Here is a 27086-nt window from a genome sequence, read left to right on the forward strand (position 1 = left end):
TAACACAAAATATGTTAGTTTAACATATTCTTTGAATTTGGTTATGTTCTTCAACATTCAAATATTCAAATTTAAAATTATATATTAATTATTTTTTATGTATAAATTAATAATCGTTATTGTTTTATTCATTAAATATTAAATATTGACCAAAAATTGTTTAAATTTATTTCCCAGATTAACGGACGTTTATGACTAGTTCAATGAGATTTATTTATTCTTATTTAACGAACGCCTTTGTTCTATTTTTGTCGCATAAAATAGTTTTATATATTTTTAGAATTTAATCATTTTTTTCAACATTCAAATATACAAATTTAAAGTTACTTATTAATTATTTTTAATGAACGTGCATGAAAATTCAAAAATATTTTTTATATATAAATTAATAATTGTCAATGTCTTATTCCTTAAATAAATATTGACCAAAAATTATTTAATTTTATTACCTAGATTAACGGACGTTTATGGCAAGTTCAATGATATTTATTAATCCTTATTTATACGAACGCCTTTGTTCAATTTTTATCACATAAGATAGTTTTATATATTTTTTGAATTTGGCCAGTTTCTTCAACATTCAAATATTCAAATTTCTTAGTGATTATTTTTAATAAACTTTCATGAAAATTCAAAAATATTTTTATATATAAATTAATAATTGTCAATGTTTTATATCTTAAATATTGACCAAAAATTGTTTAAATTTATTTCCCAGATTAACGGACGTTTATGACTAGTTCAATGAGATTTATTTATTCTTATTTAACAAACGCCTTTGTTCTATTTTTGTCGCATAAAATAGTTTTATATATTTTTAGAATTTAGTCATTTTTTTCAACATTCAAATATTCAAATTTAAAGTTACTTATTAATTATTTTTAATAAACGTGCATAAAAATTCAAAAATATTTTTTATATATAAATTAATAATTGTCAATGTCTTATTCCTTAAATATTGACCAAAAATTATTTAATTTTATTACCCAGATTAACGAACGTCTTTGTTCAATTTTTATATCATAAAATAGTTTCATAAATTGTTTAAATTTGGCCAATTTCTTCAACGTTCAAATATTCAAATTTAAAATTTCTTAGTAATTATTTTTAATAAACTTTCATGAAAATTCAAAAATATTTTTATATATAAATTAATAATTGTCAATGTTTTATATCTTAAATATTGACCAAAAATTGTTTAAATTTGTTTCCCAGATTAACGGACGTTAATGACTAGTTCAATGAGATTTATTTATTCTTATTTAACGGACGCCTTTGTTCTATTTTCGTCGCATAAAATAGTTTTATATATATTTAGAATTTAGTCAATTTTTTCAACATTCAAATATTCAAATTTAAAGTTACTTATTAATTATTTTTAATAAACGTTCATGAAAATTCAAAAATATTTTCATATATAAATTAATAATGGTCAATGTCTTATTCCTTAAATAAATATTGACCAAAAATTATTTAATTTTATTACCCAGATTAACGGACGTTTATGGCAAGTTCAATGATATTTATTAATCCTTATTTATACGAACGCCTTTGTTCAATTTTTATCACATAAGATAGTTTTATATATTTTTTGAATTTGGTCAGTTTCTTCAACATTCAAATATTCAAATTTCTTAGTAATTATTTTTAATAAACTTTCATGAAAATTCAAAAATATTTTTATATATAAATTAATAATTGTCAATGTTTTATATCTTAAATATTGACCAAAAATTGTTTAAATTTATTTCCCAGATTAACGGACGTTTATGACTAGTTCAATGAGATTTATTTATTCTTATTTAACGAACGCCTTTGTTCTAATTTTGTCGCATAAAATAGTTTTATATATTTTTAGAATTTAGTCATTTTTTTCAACATTCAAATATTCAAATTTAAAGTTACTTATTAATTATTTTTAATAAACGTGCATGAAAATTCAAAAATATTTTTATATATAAATTAATAATTGTCAATGTCTTATTCCTTAAATAAATATTGACCAAAAATTATTTAATTTTATTACCCAGATTAACGGACGTTTATGGCAAGTTCAATGATATTTATTAATTCTTATTTAACGAACGCCTTTGTTCAATTTTTATCACAAAAGATAGTTTTATATATTTTTTGAATTTGGTCACTTTCTTTAACATTCAAATATTCAAATTTCTTAGTAATTATTTTTAATAAACTTTCATGAAAATTCAAAAATATTTTTATATATAAATTAATAATTGTCAATGTTTTATATCTTAAATATTGACCAAAAATTGTTTAAATTTATTTCCCAGATTAACGGACGTTTATGACTAGTTCAATGAGATTTATTTATTCTTATTTAACGAACGCCTTTGTTCTATTTTTGTCGCATAAAATAGTTTTATATATTTTTAGAATTTAGTCATTTTTTTCAACATTCAAATATTCAAATTTAAAGTTACTTATTAATTATTTTTAATGAACGTGCATGAAAATTCAAAAATATATTTTATATATAAATTAATAATTGTCAATGTCTTATTCCTTAAATAAACATTGACCAAAAATTATTTAATTTTATTACCCAGATTAACGGACGTTTATGGCAAGTTCAATGATATTTATTAATTCTTATTTATACGAACGCCTTTGTTCAATTTTTATCACATAAGATAGTTTTATATATTTTTTGAATTTGGTCAGTTTCTTCAACATTCAAATATTCAAATTTCTTAGTAATTATTTTTAATAAACTTTCATGTAAATTCAAAAATATTTTTATATATAAATTAATAATTGTCAATGTTTTATATCTTAAATATTGACCAAAAATTGTTTAAATTTATTTTCCAGATTAACGGACGTTTATGACTAGTTCAATGAGATTTATTTATTCTTATTTAACGAACGCCTTTGTTCTATTTTTGTCGCATAAAATAGTTTTATATATTTTTAGAATTTAGTCAATTTTTTCAACATTCAAATATTCAAATTTAAAGTTACTTATTAATTATTTTTAATAAACGTTCATGAAAATTCAAAAATATTTTCATATATAAATTAATAATTGTCAATGTTTTATATCTTAAATATTGACCAAAAATTGTTTAAATTTATTTCCCAGATTAACGGACGTTTATGACTAGTTCAATGAGATTTATTTATTCTTATTTAACGAACGCCTTTGTTCTATTTTTGTCGCATAAAATAATTTTATATATTTTTAGAATTTAGTCAATTTTTTCAACATTCAAATATTCAAATTTAAAGTTACTTATTAATTATTTTTAATAAACGTTCATGAAAATTCAAAAATATATTCATATATAAATTAATAATGGTCAATGTCTTATTCCTTAAATAAATATTGATCAAAAATTATTTAATTTTATTACCCAGATTAACGGACGTTTATGGGAAGTTCAATGATATTTATTAATCCTTATTTATACGAACGCCTTTGTTCAATTTTTATCACATAAGATAGTTTTATATATTTTTTGAATTTGGTCAGTTTCTTCAACATTCAAATATTCAAATTTCTTAGTAATTATTTTTAATAAACTTTCATGAAAATTCAAAAATATTTTTATATATAAATTAATAATTATCAATGTTTTATATCTTAAATATTGACCAAAAATTGTTTAAATTTGTTTCCCAGATTAACGGACGTTTATGACTAGTTCAATGAGATTTATTTATTCTTATTTAACGGACGCCTTTGTTCTAATTTTGTCGCATAAAATAGTTTTATATATTTTTTGAATTTGGCCAATTTCCTCAACATTCAAATATTCAAATTTAAATTTTTTTAGTAATTATTTTTATGAGAATTCAAAAATATTTTGATATATAAATTAATAGTTGTCAATAAAATAAATATTGACCAAAAATTATTTAATATTATTACCCAGATTAACGAACGTAAATTGCTATTTAATACCAAGTAAACAAGTTTTGACCAATTATTAGTACTCTACTGTTTAAGATATACATGAAAAAAATAAAATAAACTTATTAAATCCCCAAAAAATAAACAATGCGGTAAAATTTTATGTCGATCGACTCCGAACGTTTATTAAATTAATGTAAACGTGACGTGAAAATAAAAACGAAAGTACGTCGAAACGATACACGGCAAAAAGGCAGCGAAACAAACGCAATAACCGAACCGTCCCACCACTTTAAAGCTCGTTATTCGGCGGGGGCATAAATTTGAAGTGGCCGCACAGTCAAAGTAACGGAACGTGGGGGGTGGGCTTAAGTAGGTTTTGATGAAATTCGCTGCCGGCATGCGGCGGCTGCGACGGCGGCGGTGGGCAGACGTTCCGTACACACACACACACGTACATATTTTTTTATTGGAAATTGTTTCGGACCGCAACAAAAAATCCAGTCAACGGGAACGAACAATTTTCCAATTTGGCGCCGAGGCGGCCGAGGGGTGTTGGGCGCCTATAAAAATGAGGCCGGTGCTGTGTGGGTGAAAAACATAAACGGCAGTTTTGCGGTCGGAATAACTCAATATAAGAACCGGAATTGTTTCGAACGCGTTGTTTTGCATGCACACACACACACGCCGAATGAGGCCACAATTTTTTTCAATAAAAGGGTGAGTTGGAGGGCGGACGCAATTTTACTTTTATGTATTATAATGGCCGGCTTCGCATGTTCAAGTCGCGGTTTGTTAATAAGCAATGAAATATATTTTTGTTCCTTTTTGAGTGACTTTATCATATTCTTATTAACAACGTACTGAGTTTTTAAAATATTAAATATTTTAGCTATAAATCTGTTAACTGTTAAAATAATATCAATTTACTGTTGTTGTTTGATGAAATGTTACAACAACTGCCATATTCTTATTCTGTAAAATATTACACATATTAATTTTTCATGGATTTTTAATGATTAAATCTATGTTATTTAAGACTTTGTATAATATCCTTTTTGTTTTATAATTTTGGCCCATCTCCGTGGCATAGACACCACCATTTTCGAATATACAAGTCTATATTCCTTCAAGCTTCTTGAATTACTGTGATGAGTTTTAAATTTTTATGTCAAATTTGGTTTTACGTCATCCCCCATGTTTTCTAAAGGGTTGATGTCTGGAGATTGGAACAGTTAAAACAAAACATCGATGTTTTGGCCTTTTAACCAATTCGTCATGATTTTAGATTTATGTTTGGGACCGTTTTTATGTTAAAACACATTTCTTCAATGTACGGAAGCAAATTGTTAGCTATACCTCCACCATCATGTTTTATTTAAGACAGTTCTGAAACTTCTTAACCAATTTTGTACAAAATTAAGACAATTCTGGAACTTTTTAAGCAGTTTAGCGTAAAATTAAGATAGTTTTAAAACCTTTTAAGCAGTTCTATTCAAAACTGTAGAGTTCTGAAACTTTCTAAGAAGTTCTGAAAAAATTAAGATAGTTTGAAACCTTTTAAGCAATTCTATACAAAACTAAGACAGTTCTGAAACTTTCTAAGCAGCTCTGAATACAATTAAGATTGTTTTGAAACCTCTTAAGCAATTCTATACAAAATTAAAACAGTTCTGAAATTTCTTAAGCAGTTTTCAGTAAAATTAAGATAGTTTTGAAACCTCTTAAGCAATTCTATATATAATTAAGACAGTTCTGAAACTTCCTAAGCAGTTCTAAATACAATTAAGATAGTTTTGAAACCTCTTAAGCAATTCTATACCAAATTAAAACAGTTCTGAAACTTTCTAAGTAGTTCTGAATACAATTAAGATTGTTTTGAAACCTCTTAAGCAATTCTATACAAAATTAAAACAGTTCTGAAATTTCTTAAGCAGTTTTCAGTAAAATTAAGATAGTTTTGAAACCTCTTAAGCAATTCTATATATAATTAAGACAGTTCTGAAACTTCTTAAGCAGTTTTGGGTAAAATTAAGATAGTTTTGAAACCTCTTAAGTAATTCTATATATAACTAAGACAGTTCTGAAACTTCCTAAGCAGTTCTAAATACAATTAAGATAGTTTTGAAACCTCTTAAGCAATTCTATACAAAATTAAAACAGTTCTGAAATTTCTTAAGCAGTTTTCAGTAAAATTAAGATAGTTTTGAAACCTCTTAAGCAATTCTATATATAATTAAGACAGTTCTGAAACTTCTTAAGCAGTTTTGAGTAAAATTAAGATAGTTTTGAAACCTCTTAAGCAATTCTATATATAACTAAGACAGTTCTGAAACTTCCTAAGCAGTTCTAAATACAATTAAGATAGTTTTAAAACCTCATAAGCAATTCTATACCAAATTAAAACAGTTCTGAAACTTTCTAAGTAGTTCTGAATACAATTAAGATTGTTTTGAAACCTCTTAAGCAATTCTATACAAAATTAAGACAGTTCTACAATTTCTTAAGCAGTTCTAAATACAATTAAAATAGTTTTGAAACCTCTTAAGCAATTCTATTCAAAATTAAGACAGTTCTGAAATTTCTTAAGCAGTTTTGAGTAAAATTAAGATAGTTTTGAAACCTCTTAAGCAATTCTATATATAATTAAAACAGTTCTGAAACTTCTTAAGCAGTTTTGAGTAAAATTAAGATAGTTTGAAACCTTTTAAGCAATTCTATACAAAATTAAAACAGTTCTAAAACTTCCTAAGCAGTTCTGAATACAATTAAGATAGTTATTGTATAGTGGTATATGTTCATATTTATTTTTAAAATTTAAATTTGAGGAGCTGCATTTTCTTCAGTAGAAACTTGTGTTAGAAAAACTTTGTATAACAAGTATAATGTTTGTTCATTTTGTTTTATTAGGAATAATACATTTATGAAGTACCTAGTAAATAAAATAAGGTCATATTTTCTTAATGATAGTATCACTAGAATTCGATATTACACTTACTGTTCTTTATATTTTTTATCTATGATGATCCCTACTTTCTTTGTCTATGGACATATATTATAGTTGGATTAGGAGCGTGTAGTTGGCAGCACTGCACGAGGAAGTAGCAAATAAGTTAGATTGAATTTAGTTACACAATTTATTATTTCGTAAAACAATAAAATAAGTACCAGAAAAGGCCGGGATTCATTGATACCACTGAACTGTTCCTGCCGTGTTACTCGGGTCGTGAATTAAAGGTGGGACAACATTCTTGCTACATATTTTTCATATATTACAAGGTTAAGGTTATATTTTGATTCCGTATAGAAATATGTGTGATGTCAATCCTTCTCATTTAAAACTGAAAAGTAATAATATTGGATTGTTTTTTGAATAAAAATAAATGAAAGTATAAGGTTTTGACCATTAAAAAATAAAAAAATAAATAGAAAATTTTGTGAAGAATAAAATTAAATTGGCCAGTTGTATAGTAGACAAAACAATAACAGAAAAAACAACAAATATTGTAGGTATTGGCATCCAGTTGAAGTAGTACGGTTCATATTTTATCTATCTATCACTACTTTGTTTGTCTATGGGCATTTTAATGTAGTTGAATTAGAAACGTGTGGTTGGTAGCACTGCATACTGCATACTAGTTAGGTTAGGTTAGGTTTTGTTTACACAATTTATTGTAATGTAAAACAGTAAAATAATTGCTAGAAAGGACCGATATTCATTGGTACAATCGAACTGTTCCTGTTAGATTACTTGGGTGGTGTATCAAAGGTGGGATAAAGTTCTTGCTTCATATACATAAGTGTTACAATTATTTTCTACCTTTGATTGGGGCACACATTCCAACTGATTATGTAAGGTTATATTTTGATTCTGTGTGAACAATTATATTTTTTAATGTTTGTCACCTAAAACTGACACACTTAATTTCTAAAATGTTCACATACTAAAACCTACAATCTACAATTCAATGTAATAATTTCTCTCCTATTTTCCTTTCCTTCCCCAAAATTCATACGGTTTTATTGTGAACAGTGCGTATAATTTTGTGTGAGGCGTAAAGTTGAAACGATTAATTATGCCGCACGCATAAACAGGACGATTCTTCCAAATTGTGTAGTACCTTGAACTTTCTCGTCGACACCTGAGACATTCACTTTCTGAACTAATTATCGCCCGACGCGACGCCCGGGTGAATTTAGCGAATTTATTAAGAAATTAGTCCGGCAGATTCACCTTACTGTTGTTGGCATCCATTATATTACAAGTTTGCCAAGCGGCACGGGGACATATTTCCTTGTTTTCCACTTTTCCACGTCCAAAACTTGAATTAAGCGCTCGGTTTAGCAGGCAAATTTCGTCGCTTTGTCTCGCCCTTCCTGTTTGTTAGCATAATTCACAATTACGAAATTGTAAATGCATTTGAACATTTTTTACTTTGGCTCATTTCGTTTGAAATTTAAAACAGCTGTTCGAGAAGTTTATAGACTGTAAAACAAGTTAAACAATCTGGATTATCTTTGAAGGAACAATTACAATGAAAATAATCAATTAAACGTTGCTAAAACTATAAAATCTTATATTTATACTGTCTTTTTTTTTGTTTTAGGTATGTACCAAATATGCTGCAGACGTAACTGCCAAACAAACCTGATTAAGGTAACGAAATCCGTCCGAAACTTTTCCCCCGACATGCACAAAGATACCGGTCATAAAAATTGAGTTATGGCCTTTAGGAAATCTACAACAATATCTCCATTGAAATATTATATTTTTAACGAAAGTTATACTCCGGTTACGCGCACAAACACGTCCATAAATCCGTTCCGGACGCCGTCGTCGAAGGCGGCAATCAAAACACACAAATCACCACCACCCCCACCCCCCAAGCGGTCTTTGATTAAACTGCAAAAAAATCTGTTTAATTCATAAGGTCCGTTGATTGCGTGTAATTTTTTTTTTTTTTCGTGCACGAGAAGAAAGTTGTGCAGGCGAAATTGGGGCGCGTAAAAAATTAATTATGAATTAAAAGAAAATGAAAAACAAACAGGAGCCGCGAGCTCCGAGCGCCGAGATTACGGTACGCGTTATGAAAGCGACGTTATTCTGAAACAGATTGTTAATTTGATGATTTTTTCCATTTTATTTTCGTTGTGCTTTGTGGAGTTGTCCACGTTTTCCGTAACACATTTACGCCGATAATCTTTTCGACGGTTACGCAACGGAAAATAATTTGGACGGGCCGTAAAATGAGGTACAACAACGTTTTGCGGCTTAACGTCCACATTAATTATACTAATGTGCAGTTTCGTGTACAATTTCGCGGTGGTTTATGTTAACCGATTTTTTTCCGACGTTTAAATTCATATTTTGCACGGTCGCAATAGTTGTCGTTACAAATTGCACTTAATTTTGGTGGCCGGTAATTTAGGGGGAGCACACGCGACTGTTCGGCGTTTAAATTGGGAATTGCACGGTGGCACGTTGGGTTTAATAGTTTAAAATTATAATTTTGGTACGGAGTGTCCTAATAAGTTGGTTATATTGGTTGTTAAGAGTATTTCCAGATCAGGAAAGGATGAAACTTTCCCAAAATATATGATTTTTGACGAATTAAATTATTTTCAGCCAATATATACCAATATTTCTTGTAAATTTTTAGATAATTTGTTGATTTTGTCTTAAAAATGCCAGAAAAAGTCTAAACTCTCTAAATATATATAGTTTTTGATGTATTAAATTATTTTCAGCCAATATATACCAATAATTCTTGTAAATGTTGATCTATATAAATTGTTGGTTATGAAACACGGAAGCCCTAATTGATTTAGGATGGTTTTACACAAATACCACCCCTACAACTCTTCAAAATTCCAAAATAATACTTGAAACTCTTTTATTTCAAATGGAGATCATAGTTGAGTTTGCCTTAAAAATGCCATAAAAAGTCTAAGCTTTCTGAAAATATATAATTTTTAAGTGTTAAATTATCCTTGGCTGAGATATACCAATATTTCTTGTAAATTTTGAAATAATCAATATTGTTGACTATGAAACATGGAAGACCTAACTGATTTGTGATGATTTTACCCAAAAACCACCCCCACAACTCTTCAAAATTTCAAAATAATACTTGAAACTCTTTTATTTCAAATGGAGATCATAGTTGAGTTTGTTTTAAAAATGACAGAAAAAGTCTAAGCTTTCTGAAAATATATAATTTTTAAGTATTAAATTATCTTTGGCTGAGATATACCAATATTTCTTGTAAATTTTGAAATAATCAATATTGTTGACTATGAAACATGGAAGACCTAACTGATTTATGATGGTTTCACCCAAAAACCATCCCCACAACTCTTCAAAATTTCAAAATAATACTTGAAACTCTTTTATTTCAAATGGAGATCATAGTTGAGTTTGTTTTAAAAATGCCAGAAAAAGTCTAAGCTTTCTGAAAATATATAATTTTTAAGTGTTAAATTATCTTTGGCTGAGATATACCAATATTTCTTTTAAATTTTGAAATAATCAATATTGTTGACTATGAAACATGGAAGACCTAACTGATTTGTGATGATTTTACCCAAAAACCACCCCCACAACTCTTCAAAATTTCAAAATAATACTTGAAACTCTTTTATTTCAAATGGAGATCATAGTTGAGTTTGTTTTAAAAATGACAGAAAAAGTCTAAGCTTTCTGAAAATATATAATTTTTAAAGTGATATATTATCCTTGGCTGAGATATACCAATATTTCTTGTAAATTTTGAAATAATCAATATTGTTGACTATGAAACATGGAAGACCTAACTGATTTATGATGGTTTCACCCAAAAACCACCCCCACAACTCTTCAAAATTTCAAAATAATACTTGAAACTCTTTTATTTCAAATGCAGATCATAGTTGAGTTTGTCTTAAAAATGACAGAAAAAGTCTAAGCTTTCTGAAAATATATAATTTTTAAAGTGATATATTATCCTTGGCGGAGATATACCAATATTTCTTGTAAATTTTGAAATAATCAATATTGTTGACTATGAAACATGGAAGACCTAACTGATTTATGATGGTTTCACCCAAAAACCACCCCCACAACTCTTCAAAATTTCAAAATAATACTTGAAACTCTTTTATTTCAAATGCAGATCATAGTTGAGTTTGTCTTAAAAATGCCAGAAAAAGTCTAAGCTTTCTGAAAATATATAATTTTTAAAGTGTTAAATTATCCTTGGCTGAGATATACCAATATTTCTTGTAAATTTTGAAATAATCAATATTGTTGACAATGAAACATGGAAGACCTAACTGATTTATGATGGTTTTACTCAAAAACCAACCCCACAACTCTTCAAAATTTCAAAATAATACTTGAAACTCTTTTATTTCAAATGGAGATCATTGTTGAGTTTGTCTTAAAAATGACAGAAAAAGTCTGAGCTTTCTGAAAATATATAATTTTTAAAGTGTTATATTATCCTTGGCTGAGATATACCAATATTTCTTGTAAATTTTGAAATAATCAATATTGTTGACTATGAAACATGGAAGACCTAACTGATTTATGATGGTTTCACCCAAAAACCACCCCCACAACTCTTCAAAATTTCAAAATAATACTTGAAACTCTTTTATTTCAAATGGAGATCATAGTTGAGTTTGTCTTAAAAATGCCAGAAAAAGTCTGAGCTTTCTGAAAATATATAATTTTTAAAGTGTTATATTATCCTTGGCTGAGATATACCAATATTTCTTGTAAATTTTGAAATAATCAATATTGTTGACTATGAAACATGGAAGACCTAACTGATTTATGATGGTTTTACCCAAAAACCACCCCCACAACTCTTCAAAATTTCAAAATAATACTTGAAACTCTTTTATTTCAAATGGAGATCATTGTTGAGTTTGTCTTAAAAATGACAGAAAAAGTCTGAGCTTTCTGAAAATATATAATTTTTAAAGTGTTATATTATCCTTGGCTGAGATATACCAATATTTCTTGTAAATTTTGAAATAATCAATATTGTTGACTATGAAACATGGAAGACCTAACTGATTTATGATGGTTTTACCCAAAAACCACCCCCACAACTCTTCAAAATTTCAAAATAATACTTGAAACTCTTTTATTTCAAATGGAGATCATTGTTGAGTTTGTCTTAAAAATGACAGAAAAAGTCTGAGCTTTCTGAAAATATATAATTTTTAAAGTGTTATATTATTCTTGGCTGAGATATACCAATATTTCTTGTAAATTTTGAAATAATCAATATTGTTGACTATGAAACATGGAAGACCTAACTGATTTGTGATGATTTTACCCAAAAACCACCCCCACAACTCTTCAAAATTTCAAAATAATACTTGAAACTCTTTTATTTCAAATGGAGATCATTGTTGAGTTTGTCTTAAAAATGTCAGAAAAAGTCTGAGCTTTCTGAAAATATATAATTTTTAAAGTGTTATATTATCCTTGGCTGAGATATACCAATATTTCTTGTAAATTTTGAAATAATCAATATTGTTGACTATGAAACATGGAAGACCTAACTGATTTATGATGGTTTTACCCAAAAACCACCCCCACAACTCTTCAAAATTTCAAAATAATACTTGAAACTCTTTTATTTCAAATGGAGATCATTGTTGAGTTTGTCTTAAAAATGACAGAAAAAGTCTGAGCTTTCTGAAAATATATAATTTTTAAAGTGTTATATTATTCTTGGCTGAGATATACCAATATTTCTTGTAAATTTTGAAATAATCAATATTGTTGACTATGAAACATGGAAGACCTAACTGATTTGTGATGATTTTACCCAAAAACCACCCCCACAACTCTTCAAAATTTCAAAATAATACTTGAAACTCTTTTATTTCAAATGGAGATCATAGATGAGTTTGTTTTAAAAATGACAGAAAAAGTCTAAGCTTTCTGAAAATATATAATTTTTAAAGTGATATATTATCCTTGGCTGAGATATACCAATATTTCTTGTAAATTTTGAAATAATCAATATTGTTGACTATGAAACATGGAAGACCTAACTGATTTATGATGGTTTCACCCAAAAACCACCCCCACAACTCTTCAAAATTTCAAAATAATACTTGAAACTCTTTTATTTCAAATGCAGATCATAGTTGAGTTTGTCTTAAAGATGCCAGAAAAAGTCTGAGCTTTCTGAAAATATATAATTTTTAAAGTGTTATATTATCCTTGGCTGAGATATACCAATATTTCTTGTAAATTTTGAAATAATCAATATTGTTGACTATGAAACATGGAAGACCTAACTGATTTATGATGGTTTTACCCAAAAACCACCCCCACAACTCTTCAAAATTTCAAAATAATACTTGAAACTCTTTTATTTCAAATGGAGATCATTGTTGAGTTTGTCTTAAAAATGACAGAAAAAGTCTGAGCTTTCTGAAAATATATAATTTTTAAAGTGTTATATTATCCTTGGCTGAGATATACCAATATTTCTTGTAAATTTTGAAATAATCAATATTGTTGACTATGAAACATGGAAGACCTAACTGATTTATGATGGTTTTACCCAAAAACCACCCCCACAACTCTTCAAAATTTCAAAATAATACTTGAAACTCTTTTATTTCAAATGGAGATCATTGTTGAGTTTGTCTTAAAAATGTCAGAAAAAGTCTGAGCTTTCTGAAAATATATAATTTTTAAAGTGTTATATTATCCTTGGCTGAGATATACCAATATTTCTTGTAAATTTTGAAATAATCAATATTGTTGACTATGAAACATGGAAGACCTAACTGATTTATGATGGTTTTACCCAAAAACCACCCCCACAACTCTTCAAAATTTCAAAATAATACTTGAAACTCTTTTATTTCAAATGGAGATCATTGTTGAGTTTGTCTTAAAAATGACAGAAAAAGTCTGAGCTTTCTGAAAATATATAATTTTTAAAGTGTTATATTATTCTTGGCTGAGATATACCAATATTTCTTGTAAATTTTGAAATAATCAATATTGTTGACTATGAAACATGGAAGACCTAACTGATTTGTGATGATTTTACCCAAAAACCACCCCCACAACTCTTCAAAATTTCAAAATAATACTTGAAACTCTTTTATTTCAAATGGAGATCATTGTTGAGTTTGTCTTAAAAATGTCAGAAAAAGTCTGAGCTTTCTGAAAATATATAATTTTTAAAGTGTTATATTATCCTTGGCTGAGATATACCAATATTTCTTGTAAATTTTGAAATAATCAATATTGTTGACTATGAAACATGGAAGACCTAACTGATTTATGATGGTTTTACCCAAAAACCACCCCCACAACTCTTCAAAATTTCAAAATAATACTTGAAACTCTTTTATTTCAAATGGAGATCATTGTTGAGTTTGTCTTAAAAATGACAGAAAAAGTCTGAGCTTTCTGAAAATATATAATTTTTAAAGTGTTATATTATTCTTGGCTGAGATATACCAATATTTCTTGTAAATTTTGAAATAATCAATATTGTTGACTATGAAACATGGAAGACCTAACTGATTTATGATGGTTTCACCCAAAAACCACCCCCACAACTCTTCAAAATTTCAAAATAATACTTGAAACTCTTTTATTTCAAATGGAGATCATAGATGAGTTTGTTTTAAAAATGACAGAAAAAGTGTAAGCTTTCTGAAAATATATAATTTTTAAAGTGATATATTATCCTTGGCTGAGATATACCAATATTTCTTGTAAATTTTGAAATAATCAATATTGTTGACTATGAAACATGGAAGACCTAACTGATTTATGATGGTTTCACCCAAAAACCACCCCCACAACTCTTCAAAATTTCAAAATAATACTTGAAACTCTTTTATTTCAAATGCAGATCATAGTTGAGTTTGTCTTAAAGATGCCAGAAAAAGTCTGAGCTTTCTGAAAATATATAATTTTTAAAGTGTTATATTATCCTTGGCTGACATATACCAATATTTCTTGTAAATTTTGAAATAATCAATATTGTTGACTATGAAACATGGAAGACCTAACTGATTTATGATGGTTTTACCCAAAAACCACCCCCACAACTCTTCAAAATTTCAAAATAATACTTGAAACTCTTTTATTTCAAATGGAGATCATTGTTGAGTTTGTCTTAAAAATGACAGAAAATGTCTGAGCTTTCTGAAAATATTTAATTTTTAAAGTGTTATATTATCCTTGGCTGAGATATACCAATATTTCTTGTAAATTTTGAAATAATCAATATTGTTGGCTATGAAACATGGAAGACCTAACTGATTTATCATGGTTTTACCCAAAAACAACCCCCACAACTCTTCAAAATTTCCAAATAATACTTGAAACTCGTTTATTTCAAATGGAGATCATAGTTGAGTTTGTCTTAAAAATGCCAGAAAAAGTCCAAGCTTTTTGAAAATATATAATTTTTAAAGAGTGAAATTATCCTTGGCTGAGATATACCAATATTTCTTGTAAATTTTGAAATAATCAATATTGTTGACTATGAAACATGGAAGACCTAACTGATTTATGATGGTTTTACCCAAAAACCACCCCCACAACCCTTCAAAATTTCAAAATAATACTTGAAACTCTTTTATTTCAAATGGAGATCATTGTTGAGTTTGTCTTAAAAATGACAGAAAATGTCTGAGCTTTCTGAAAATATTTAATTTTTAAAGTGTTATATTATCCTTGGCTGAGATATACCAATATTTCTTGTAAATTTTGAAATAATCAATATTGTTGGCTATGAAACATGGAAGACCTAACTGATTTATCATGGTTTTACCCAAAAACAACCCCCACAACTCTTCAAAATTTCCAAATAATACTTGAAACTCGTTTATTTCAAATGGAGATCATAGTTGAGTTTGTCTTAAAAATGCCAGAAAAAGTCCAAGCTTTTTGAAAATATATAATTTTTAAAGAGTGAAATTATCCTTGGCTGAGATATACCAATATTTCTTGTAAATTTTGAAATAATCAATATTGTTGACTATGAAACATGGAAGACCTAACTGATTTATGATGGTTTTACCCAAAAACCAACCCCACAACTCTTCAAAATTTCCAAATAATACTTGAAACTCTTTTATTTCAAATGGAGATCATAGTTGAGTTTGTCTTAAAAATGCCAGAAAAAGTCTAAGCTTTCTGAAAATATATAATTTTTAAAGTGTTAAATTATCCTTGGCTGAGATATACCAATATTTCTTGTAAATTTTGAAATAATCAATATTGTTGGCTATGAAACATGAAAGACCTAACTGATTTATGATGGTTTTACCCAAAAACCAACCCCACAACGCTTCAAAATTTCCAAATAATACTTGAAACTCGTTTATTTCAAATGGAGATCATAGTTGAGTTTGTCTTAAAAATGCCAGAAAAAGTCTGAGCTTTCTGAAAATATATAATTTTTAAAGTGTTATATTATCCTTGGCTGAGATATACCAATATTTCTTGTAAATTTTGAAATAATCAATATTGTTGACTATGAAACATGGAAGACCTAACTGATTTATGATGGTTTTACCCAAAAACCACCCCCACAACTCTTCAAAATTTCAAAATAATACTTGAAACTCTTTTATTTCAAATGGAGATCATTGTTGAGTTTGTCTTAAAAATGTCAGAAAAAGTCTGAGCTTTCTGAAAATATATAATTTTTAAAGTGTTATATTATCCTTGGCTGAGATATACCAATATTTCTTGTAAATTTTGAAATAATCAATATTGTTGACTATGAAACATGGAAGACCTAACTGATTTATGATGGTTTTACCCAAAAACCACCCCCACAACTCTTCAAAATTTCAAAATAATACTTGAAACTCTTTTATTTCAAATGGAGATCATTGTTGAGTTTGTCTTAAAAATGACAGAAAAAGTCTGAGCTTTCTGAAAATATATAATTTTTAAAGTGTTATATTATTCTTGGCTGAGATATACCAATATTTCTTGTAAATTTTGAAATAATCAATATTGTTGACTATGAAACATGGAAGACCTAACTGATTTGTGATGATTTTACCCAAAAACCACCCCCACAACTCTTCAAAATTTCAAAATAATACTTGAAACTCTTTTATTTCAAATGCAGATCATAGTTGAGTTTGTCTTAAAGATGCCAGAAAAAGTCTGAGCTTTCTGAAAATATATAATTTTTAAAGTGTTATATTATCCTTGGCTGAGATATACCAATATTTCTTGTAAATTTTGAAATAATCAATATTGTTGACTATGAAACATGGAAGACCTAACTGATTTATGATGGTTTCACCCAAAAACCACCCCCACAACTCTTCAAAATTTCAAAATAATACTTGAAACTCTTTTATTTCAAATGCAGATCATAGTTGAGTTTGTCTTAAAGATGCCAGAAAAAGTCTGAGCTTTCTGAAAATATATAATTTTTAAAGTGTTATATTATCCTTGGCTGAGATATACCAATATTTCTTGTAAATTTTGAAATAATCAATATTGTTGACTATGAAACATGGAAGACCTAACTGATTTATGATGGTTTTACCCAAAAACCACCCCCACAACTCTTCAAAATTTCAAAATAATACTTGAAACTCTTTTATTTCAAATGGAGATCATTGTTGAGTTTGTCTTAAAAATGACAGAAAATGTCTGAGCTTTCTGAAAATATTTAATTTTTAAAGTGTTATATTATCCTTGGCTGAGATATACCAATATTTCTTGTAAATTTTGAAATAATCAATATTGTTGGCTATGAAACATGGAAGACCTAACTGATTTATCATGGTTTTACCCAAAAACAACCCCCACAACTCTTCAAAATTTCCAAATAATACTTGAAACTCGTTTATTTCAAATGGAGATCATAGTTGAGTTTGTCTTAAAAATGCCAGAAAAAGTCCAAGCTTTTTGAAAATATATAATTTTTAAAGAGTGAAATTATCCTTGGCTGAGATATACCAATATTTCTTGTAAATTTTGAAATAATCAATATTGTTGACTATGAAACATGGAAGACCTAACTGATTTATGATGGTTTTACCCAAAAACCAACCCCACAACTCTTCAAAATTTCCAAATAATACTTGAAACTCTTTTATTTCAAATGGAGATCATAGTTGAGTTTGTCTTAAAAATGCCAGAAAAAGTCTAAGCTTTCTGAAAATATATAATTTTTAAAGTGTTAAATTATCCTTGGCTGAGATATACCAATATTTCTTGTAAATTTTGAAATAATCAATATTGTTGGCTATGAAACATGAAAGACCTAACTGATTTATGATGGTTTTACCCAAAAACCAACCCCACAACGCTTCAAAATTTCCAAATAATACTTGAAACTCGTTTATTTCAAATGGAGATCATAGTTGAGTTTGTCTTAAAAATGCCAGAAAAAGTCTAAGCTTTTTGAAAATATATAATTTTTAAAGAGTTAAATTATCCTTAGCTGAGATATACCAATATTTCTTGTAAATTTTGAAATAATCAATATTGTTGACTATGAAACATGGAAGCCCTAACTGATTTAGGATGGTTTTACCCAAATATCACCTCCACAACTCTTCAAAATTTCAAAATAATACTTGAAACTCTTTTATTTCAAATGGAGACCATAGTTGAGTTTGCCTTAAAATTGACAGAAAAAGTCTAAGCTTTCTGAAAATATATATTTTTTGATATGTTAAATTATCTTTAGCTGAGATATATTGATACCTGAATATTGAATATCTTATAAATTAAATAAACTTACTTGTTTCTAAATTACTTAATGATGTTCTTAATGATTATTTACGTTAAAAAATCAACAAATAATTAATTAACAGCACAACAATCTAAACAAAGATCTTTCAAGAAGACCAGCAGGAACTGTTTATTGTATTCATCTAGAAACGTCAAATAAACACGTGTACATTGCAGATTGCAGTTGAGTGGTGCAATATCTGCGACGTCTTGTTTGTTTAACGTGGGTTTATTGTTTTCGTTTCGTTTGCATGTTGCACACGGATTTATGCATGTACGTTTTGTGTTTTGTATATTTAATAGCAACGTTGCATTTTTACCACCGTCTTGAGCATCATGTTTTGTTGAAAACAAAACTTTTCCCGTAATTGAATCCGAAAGTTTTCGTATAAAAATAAATAAATGGAAAGTCTTAAACCAACAATAACTCAAATATTGGATGGAAAATTTACCAACTTACGAAACGTGCTCTTGGCCGGTAAAATGATAAATTTTATTAACCCCCTCGAAACCTCCAAAGTGAAACGTATTCTCCCCGAATGGAATTTACGTGCACGAACAAACCAAAACTGTTCCATCCCCCTTTTTACGCGGCCAAATCCTCGAATTTATTATTGCAAAAGTGCCACATCTCATAAGAAACACCGAAAACTGATTAACAAAAGCTTTGACGTGAAATTTTCGAGGCAATTTCCAGCGCGGCTCCAGACAGCGGAAAACATGATTTCCCTCATACGTTATTCAAGGCGAAAAGAATGAAAGAAAAAAAAACTAAACAGGAAAAAGGTATAGCTGCGCACGGGATCCTTTCGTTTCGGGATGTGCAACGGAAAAATGGTAATAAATAATTGCAGGTAGTTGTGTTGTGGGGGTGGTGAGAGGGGGTGGCAAACGTTTGTCGTGATTTCGGCAATACTTCAAGTCGGGTGGGATTTTATTGACGCGGCGCACCGACAAAACCACCACCATTATTGTTTGGCTCGGCCCTTTTTTTGCCCTATAAAATTCGTTGCCGAACTCCCGAATAGTGTTTATCTATCGCAGATAATGGAGGATTTATGGATTTTACTGGCACGTCAATATTTCCAGCGGAAATAACAAGGTGAAGATGTTTCCACTCGATCGTGTTTTTATCAAACATTCAGGGGGGAATGTTGTTACTTATGGGGGTCCCAGATTAGTTTTTTTTTGACTGATTTAATTTGTAATGTGGATAGATACTAAGAGTCCAAAATATCATCCACTATCTATCATTGTTCAAAATTTAGAATATTATTATCAATTAACTAATTATTAAATATACAAGAATATTTTTCAATTGATATATAGTTCAAAGTTTATAAGATAAACTTAAATATATACAGTACCCTTCAAATTTTAGAGAATATACAAACTAAAATTTAATGATTATCTTTAATTAATCAATTATTAAATATACAAGAATATTTTTCAGTTGATATGTCTCTTATTAATCATTTTATTGTCATGAATATTCCATTTACTCAACATCAACCTCCACGTTATCCATGTTTATTTCAGGTTTCCAGTAAAAAATATTTTCTGGTGCTTCCCTTGAAAGTCTCTTGATAAAATTATTTGTTATTTATGAATTATTTGTTGATATTAACTCAAATAATTATTGAGGACAGCGTTCACAGTACAGTTCAAAATTTATAAGATATACAACTTTAAACAAATTTTAGAGAATGTATAAATTAAGATTTAAAGATTGTCATTAATTAATAATTATTAAATATAGAAGAATATTTTTCAGTTAATATGTCTCTTATTCTGTCTATTAATCATTTTATTGTCATGAATATTCATTTACTCAACCAACCTCCATGTTACCAATTTTTATTTAAGATTTTCAATTAAATACATTGTCAGATGCTTCTCTTGAAAGTCCCTTGATAAAATTATTTATTTTATTGTCATGAATATTCATTTACTCAACATCAACCTCCATGTTATTCATGTTCATTTCAGGTTTTCAGTTAAAAGCATTTTCAGGCGCTTCTCTTGAAAGTTTCTTGATTAAATTATTTGTTGTTAATGAATAATTATTGTTCAAAATTTATGAGATATACAAGTTTAAACTTAAATATATACAGTACTATCCAAATTTTAGAGAATATACAAACTAAGATTTAAAGGTTATCATTAATTAATTAATTATTAAATGTACAAGAATATATTTCAGTTGATATTGTCTCTTATTCAGTCTATTAATCATTTTATTGTCATCAATATTCATTTACTCAACATCAATCTCCATTTATTCATGTTTATTTCAGTGCTTCTCTTAAAAGTGTCTTGAATAAATTATTTGTTGTACTCAAATAATTATTGAGAACAGCGTTCACTACTTTAGAGACCAGTACAGTTCAAAATTTATAAGATATACAAGTTTAAACTTAAATATATACAGTACTATCCAAATTTTAGAGAATATACAAACTAAGACTTAAAGATTATCATTAATTAACTAATTATTAAATATACAAAAATATTTTTCAGTTGGTATGTCTCTTATTCTGTCTATTAATCAAAATTTATTGTCATGAATACTCATTTACTCAACATTAACCTCCATGTTATTCATGTTTATTTCAGTTAAAAACATTTTCAGGAGCTTCTCTTGAAAGTCTCTTGATAAAATTATTTGTTGTTAATGAATTATTTGTTGATATTAACTCAAATAATTATTGAGAACTGGGTTCACTACTTTAGGAACCAGTACAGTTCAAAATTGATAAAACATACAAGTTTAAACTTAAATATAAACAATACTATCCAAATTTTAGAGAATATACAAACTAAGATTTAAATATTATCATTAATTAATTAATTATTAAATATACAGAATATTTTTTAGTTGATGTGTCTCTTATTCTATCTATTAATCATCGTATTGTCATGAATATTCATTTACTCAACACCAACCTCCATGTTATTCATGTTTATTTCAGATTTTCAGTTAAAAACATTTTCTGATGCTTCTCCTGAAAATCTCTTGAATAAATTATTTGTTGCTAATGAATTATTTGTTGATATTAACTCAAATAATTATTGAGAACTGCGTTCACTACTTTAAGAACCAGTACAGTTCAAAATTTATAAGATATACAAGTTTAAACTTAAATATATACAGTACTATCCAAATTTTAGAGAATATGCAAACTAAGATTTCAGGATTATCATTAATTAATTAATTATTAAAATATACAAGAATATTTTTCAGTTGATATGTCTTATTCTGTCTATTAATCATTTTATTGTCATGAATATTCATTTACTCAACACCAACCTCCATGTTATTCATGTTTATTTCAGGTTTTCAGTTAAAAACATTTTCTGGTGCTTCTCTTGAAAATCTCTTGAATAAATTATTTGTTGTTAATGAATTATTTGTTGATATTAACTCAAATAATTATTGAGAACTGCGTTCAATACTTTAAGAACCAGTACAGTTCAAAATTTATAAGATATACAAGTTTAAACTTAAATATATACAGTACTATCCAAATTTTAGAGAATATGCAAACTAAGAATTCAGGATTATCATTAATTAATTAATTATTAAAATATACAAGAATATTTTTCAGTTGATATGTGTCTTATTCTGTCTATTAATCATTTTATTGTCATGAATATTCATTTACTCAACACCAACCTCCATGTTATTCATGTTTATTTCAGGTTTTCAGTTAAAAACATTTTCTGGTGCTTCTCTTGAAAATCTCTTGAATAAATTATTTGTTGTTAATGAATTATTTGTTGATATTAACTCAAATAATTATTGAGAACTGCGTTCAATACTTTAAGAACCAGTACAGTTCAAAATTTATAAGATATACAAGTTTAAACTTAAATGTATACAGTACTATCCAAATTTTAGAGAATATGCAAACTAAGATTTCAGGATTATCATTAATTAATTAATTATTAAATATACAAGAATATTTTTTAGTTGATTTGTCTCTTTTCAGTCTATAAGTCAATTTATTGTCATGAATACTCATTTACTCAACATCAACCTCCATGTTATTCATGTTTATTTTAGGTTTTCAGTTAAAAACATTTTCTGGTGCTTGTCTTGAAAGTTTCTAGAATAAATTATTTGTTGTTAATGAACTATTTGTTGATATTAACTCAAATAATTATTGAGAACTGTGTTCACTACTTTAGGAATCAGTACAGTTCAAAATTAATAAGATATACAAGTTTAAACTTAAATATATACAGTACTATCCAAATTTTAGAGAATATACAAACTAAAATTTAAAGGTTATCATTAATTAATTAATTATTAAATATACAAGAATATTTTTCAGTTGATATGTCTCTTATTCTGTCTTTTAATTATTTTATTATCATGAATATTCATTTACTCAACATCAACCTCCATGTTATTCATGTTTATTTCAGGTTTTCAGTTAAAAACATTTTCAGGTGCTTCTCCTGAAAGTCTCTTGAATAAATTATTTGTTGTTAATGAATTATTTGTTGATATTAACTCAAATAATTATTGAGAACAGGGTTCACTATTTTAGGAACTTAAATATATACAGTACTATCCAAATCTTAGAGAGTATACAAACTAAGATTTAAAGATTATCGTTAATTAAGTAATTATTAAATATACAAGAATATTTTTCAGTTGATATGTCTTTTATTCTGTCTATTAATCATTTTATTGTCATGAATATTCATTTACTCAACATCAACTTCCATGTTATTCATGTATATTTCAGGTTTTCAGTTAAAAACATTTTCAGGTGCTTCTCTTGAAAGAGTCTTGATAAAATTATTTATTGTTAATGATTTATCTGTTGATATTAACTCAAATAATTATTGAGAAGAGCGTTCACTACTTTAGGAACCAGTACAGTTTAAAATTTATGAAATATACAACTTTAAACTTAAATATATACAATACTATCCAAATTTTAGAGAATACACAAACTACTATTTAAAGATTATAATTAATTAATTAATTATTAAATATACAAGAATATTTTTCTATTGATGTGTCTCTTATTCTATCTATTAATCATCTTATTGTCATGAATATTCATTTACTCAACATCAACTCAACATTTCGTTACTCATCATTAACCTCCACGTTATTCATGATTATTTCACAATTTCAGTTAAAACATTTTCTGGTGCTTCTCTTGATTCACTTGAATTATTAAGAACTGCATATTTTAGGAACCAGTACAGCTCAAAATTTATAAGATATACAAGCTAATACTTAATTAAATATTTATTAAGATATAAAGTAGAAACACGGGAACAAACTGATATTTTCCATTGTTTTCCTGGATCAACAGCTTTGGATAAAATAAACCTAATCTTCGACTTAAGATATTTTCATTATTAGCCACGACAACAACGAGTCTGTTAAAGTGATTTTTTCCGTATTTTTGGTGCATTGCTCAAATGAATTATGTAAGGAATTTTAATATCGACGCCTGAAAAAATTTAATAAACGCCTCGATCATTTTTCATCTTTAAATAATGATGCCGGAAAATGCGACAGCAAAAAACGCCCCCGAAACACTTGTAGCTTCCAGATTTTCACTTAATAAAAGTGCGTACCGGAAAACGTGCAATATCAAAAATAAATTAACCACACGGCGAGAAAAGGAAGTTCGTGGTGGGCCGTTAAAATTTTTCGGAGCGAATTACCGGACGACGAAAGCGGGTGAAGAAAAAGCCCACTTATTAATTCATAAGGTCGCCACCCCCGCCTCGCTCATTACACGTAAATTTCCTGCGTGCGAATCGGCAGGAAAAATGTGGAACGACGCAAAAACGATTGGGAACTTAATGATCTTCCCTCGGGGCAATCGGCTTTTTAGTTCGGTCTCCCGCCGGGCCGGGATTTTCGCTAATTACCTGTTATTAAATTGTACAAAAATGGCGATTTGTAATTACCCGGAACCTGCAACGTGGGTAACGGTTTCTTTTTTTTTTTTTAATTTTAATCGTTTTTTATTATAGTATTAGGGGAGCGGTTAACTGGGGGAGCTTAAGTTGAAAATAAAGCCCCGTTGGTCCTTTTTAAAACGTAGAAAATGAGAAATTAGTACGGAACACAGTCGGCGAAATGTTTTAGTTTACGTTTTTGCGGCGAGGCATTTTGCATTAATTATACTAATGTGCGGTTTCGCTGAACGGCGGTACTTTATTACTCGAATTTGTTAAGTTTTAGTTTTGGATTTTATTAATTTCGAACGGCAATGTTCTGCTAAAATGGTAAATTACGTTGATGTTTATACGAGATACGCAATCGAGATTATGTACACAATTCGGGGTGATATTTTAAGTGATATGTTAATTTTAACTGCTAATTATTGGAGTGGTAACAATTTTAAATTTGCATTTTGTGCACAAAAGTTAATTTATGAATTTTAAACACGTGATACGACTATGGAGTAATTACTCAACACGATATCAACTTAAATATCATTCTACCGTTCTTATAAAATAATTAATTTGTATAACTAATGTTTATTCATGTTGACATTCTGAAGATATTTAATATTTTATAAAAATTTAAATTACAAATTTACAGATTTCTCATTTGATTACTTCTTAGTAGTAAGTTAAGCTACCGTTATGTAGATGTCGCCATAAAGTGTTTAACTTTCCTATCTATGCCTTCAATAAATATTTGTAAAAATATATTTTTCTAATTATTTAAATTGTATCATTTATTTGAAATATACATATATATTGTACTTTGTAATAATAAATTGTAAATCTGAAAAGTTATGATTATAAAACTGTTTAATTTTAGTATTTTACAAAAATTTAAATAATCATTTATATTTTTTGTTGATTTCAACACAAATATCTCTTCGTTTTCTCATTTGATTACCTCTTTAGTAAGTTAAACACTACCATTATGTAGATGTCGCCATAAAATATATACTTATCTTTTAACTGACTTGCGTCCTCAATAAATATTTCCACGAATGTATTTTTCTAATTATTTAATTAGTATTACTTATTTGAAATATACATATGCATTGTGTCTTCCAATAATAAACTGTTGTATGAAAATCAATTAACTGAAATTAAAATCTGAAGAGTTATGATTATAAAACTGATTAAATTTAGTATTTTACAAACAATTAAATAATTATCTATATTTTTTGTTGATTTAAACACAAATATCTTCTCGTAATTTTACAGTTTTCTCATTTGATTACTTCTTTGATAAGTTAAACTACCGTCCTGTAGATGTCGCCATAAAAGGTATACTTATCTTTTAACTGACATGCGTCCTCAATAAATATTTTCACGAATATATTTTTCTGATTAATTAATTTGTATTACTTATTTGAAATATACATATGCATTGTGTCTTCCAATAATAAACTGTTGTATGAAAATCAATTAACTGAAATTAAAATCTGAAGAGTTATGATTATAAAACTGATTAAATTTAGTATTTTACAAAAAATTAAATAATTATCTATATTTTTGTTGATTTAAACACAAATATCGTCTCGTAATTTTACAGTTTTCTCGTTTGATTATCTCTTTAGTAAGTTAAACTACCATCAAGTAGATGTCGCCATAAAAGGTATACTTATCTTTTAACTGACATGCACCCTCAATAAATATTTCCACGAATATATTTTTCTAATTATTTAATTTGTATTACTTATTTGAAATATACATATGCATTGTGTCTTCCAATAATAAACTGTTGTATGAAAATCAATTAACTGAAATTAAAATCTGAAGAGTTATGATTATAAAACTGATTAAATTTAGTATTTTACAAAAAATTAAATAATTATCTATATATTTTGTTGATTTAAACAAACAGAAATATCATCTCGTAATTTTACAGTTTTCTCATTTGATTACCTCTTTCGTATATTAAACTACCGTCATGTAGATGTCGCCATAAAGAGTATTCTTAACTTTTAATTTTCCTGTGCCCTCAATAAAAATTTCCTTAAATATATTTTTATTATTATTTAATTTATATTGTTTATTTGTTACATACAAATATATCGTGCCATAAAAGTTTTTATGAATATATTTCTATCTAGATATTTTTAATGAACTATTTAATTCGTCCTTTTGATAATTAAAGAGGTCAAGTCTGTTGAAAATAAACCTATTTACTATAATACTTCTGAAGAGATATAATTATAAGTAAAATAAAATTTATAATTATCACAATGTACTATTTGCACATTTCTCTTGCACGTCAAAAAAGTTCCATACATAATCCAATTAAGCAGTGCTCTAAAAATAACAAAATTACCTTAAAACAAACACGTCGTTGTCGTGACTAATAAAGAAAATAACTTAAGCCGATAATCGGGTTTCTTTCACACAAACTTCCCGACCGATTATGTTAACGCAAATATTTTTTTCGAGTGGCGTGCACGACGTTCGCCGGATAATAATTAAAAAGTTTCA

General features: G+C 27.4%; 1 protein-coding gene and 1 long non-coding RNA gene across 10 annotated transcripts in view; both read left to right on the forward strand.

The window, feature by feature from the left end:
* LOC109608126 (fasciclin-3) overlaps positions 1-27086 on the forward strand; it is a 406522-nt gene that overhangs the window by 235306 nt on the left and 144130 nt on the right. Inside the window, exon 1 of one of the 7 annotated variants that reach the window (XM_049969177.1) lies at positions 7564-7646. The exons of the other annotated variants lie outside the window; for them this stretch is intronic. The gene's annotated coding sequence lies outside the window, so the exon portion shown is untranslated. Of the gene's footprint in view, positions 1-7563; positions 7647-27086 lie in introns of those variants that run through there. 7 annotated transcript variants of the gene reach the window in all.
* LOC126266007 (uncharacterized) overlaps positions 1-27086 on the forward strand; it is a 107345-nt gene that overhangs the window by 15573 nt on the left and 64686 nt on the right. The gene's annotated exons all lie outside the window — the stretch shown is intronic.

Source organism: Aethina tumida, chromosome 6 (assembly GCF_024364675.1).
Source record: "Aethina tumida isolate Nest 87 chromosome 6, icAetTumi1.1, whole genome shotgun sequence".
Taxonomy (NCBI): Eukaryota; Metazoa; Arthropoda; class Insecta; order Coleoptera; family Nitidulidae; genus Aethina; species Aethina tumida.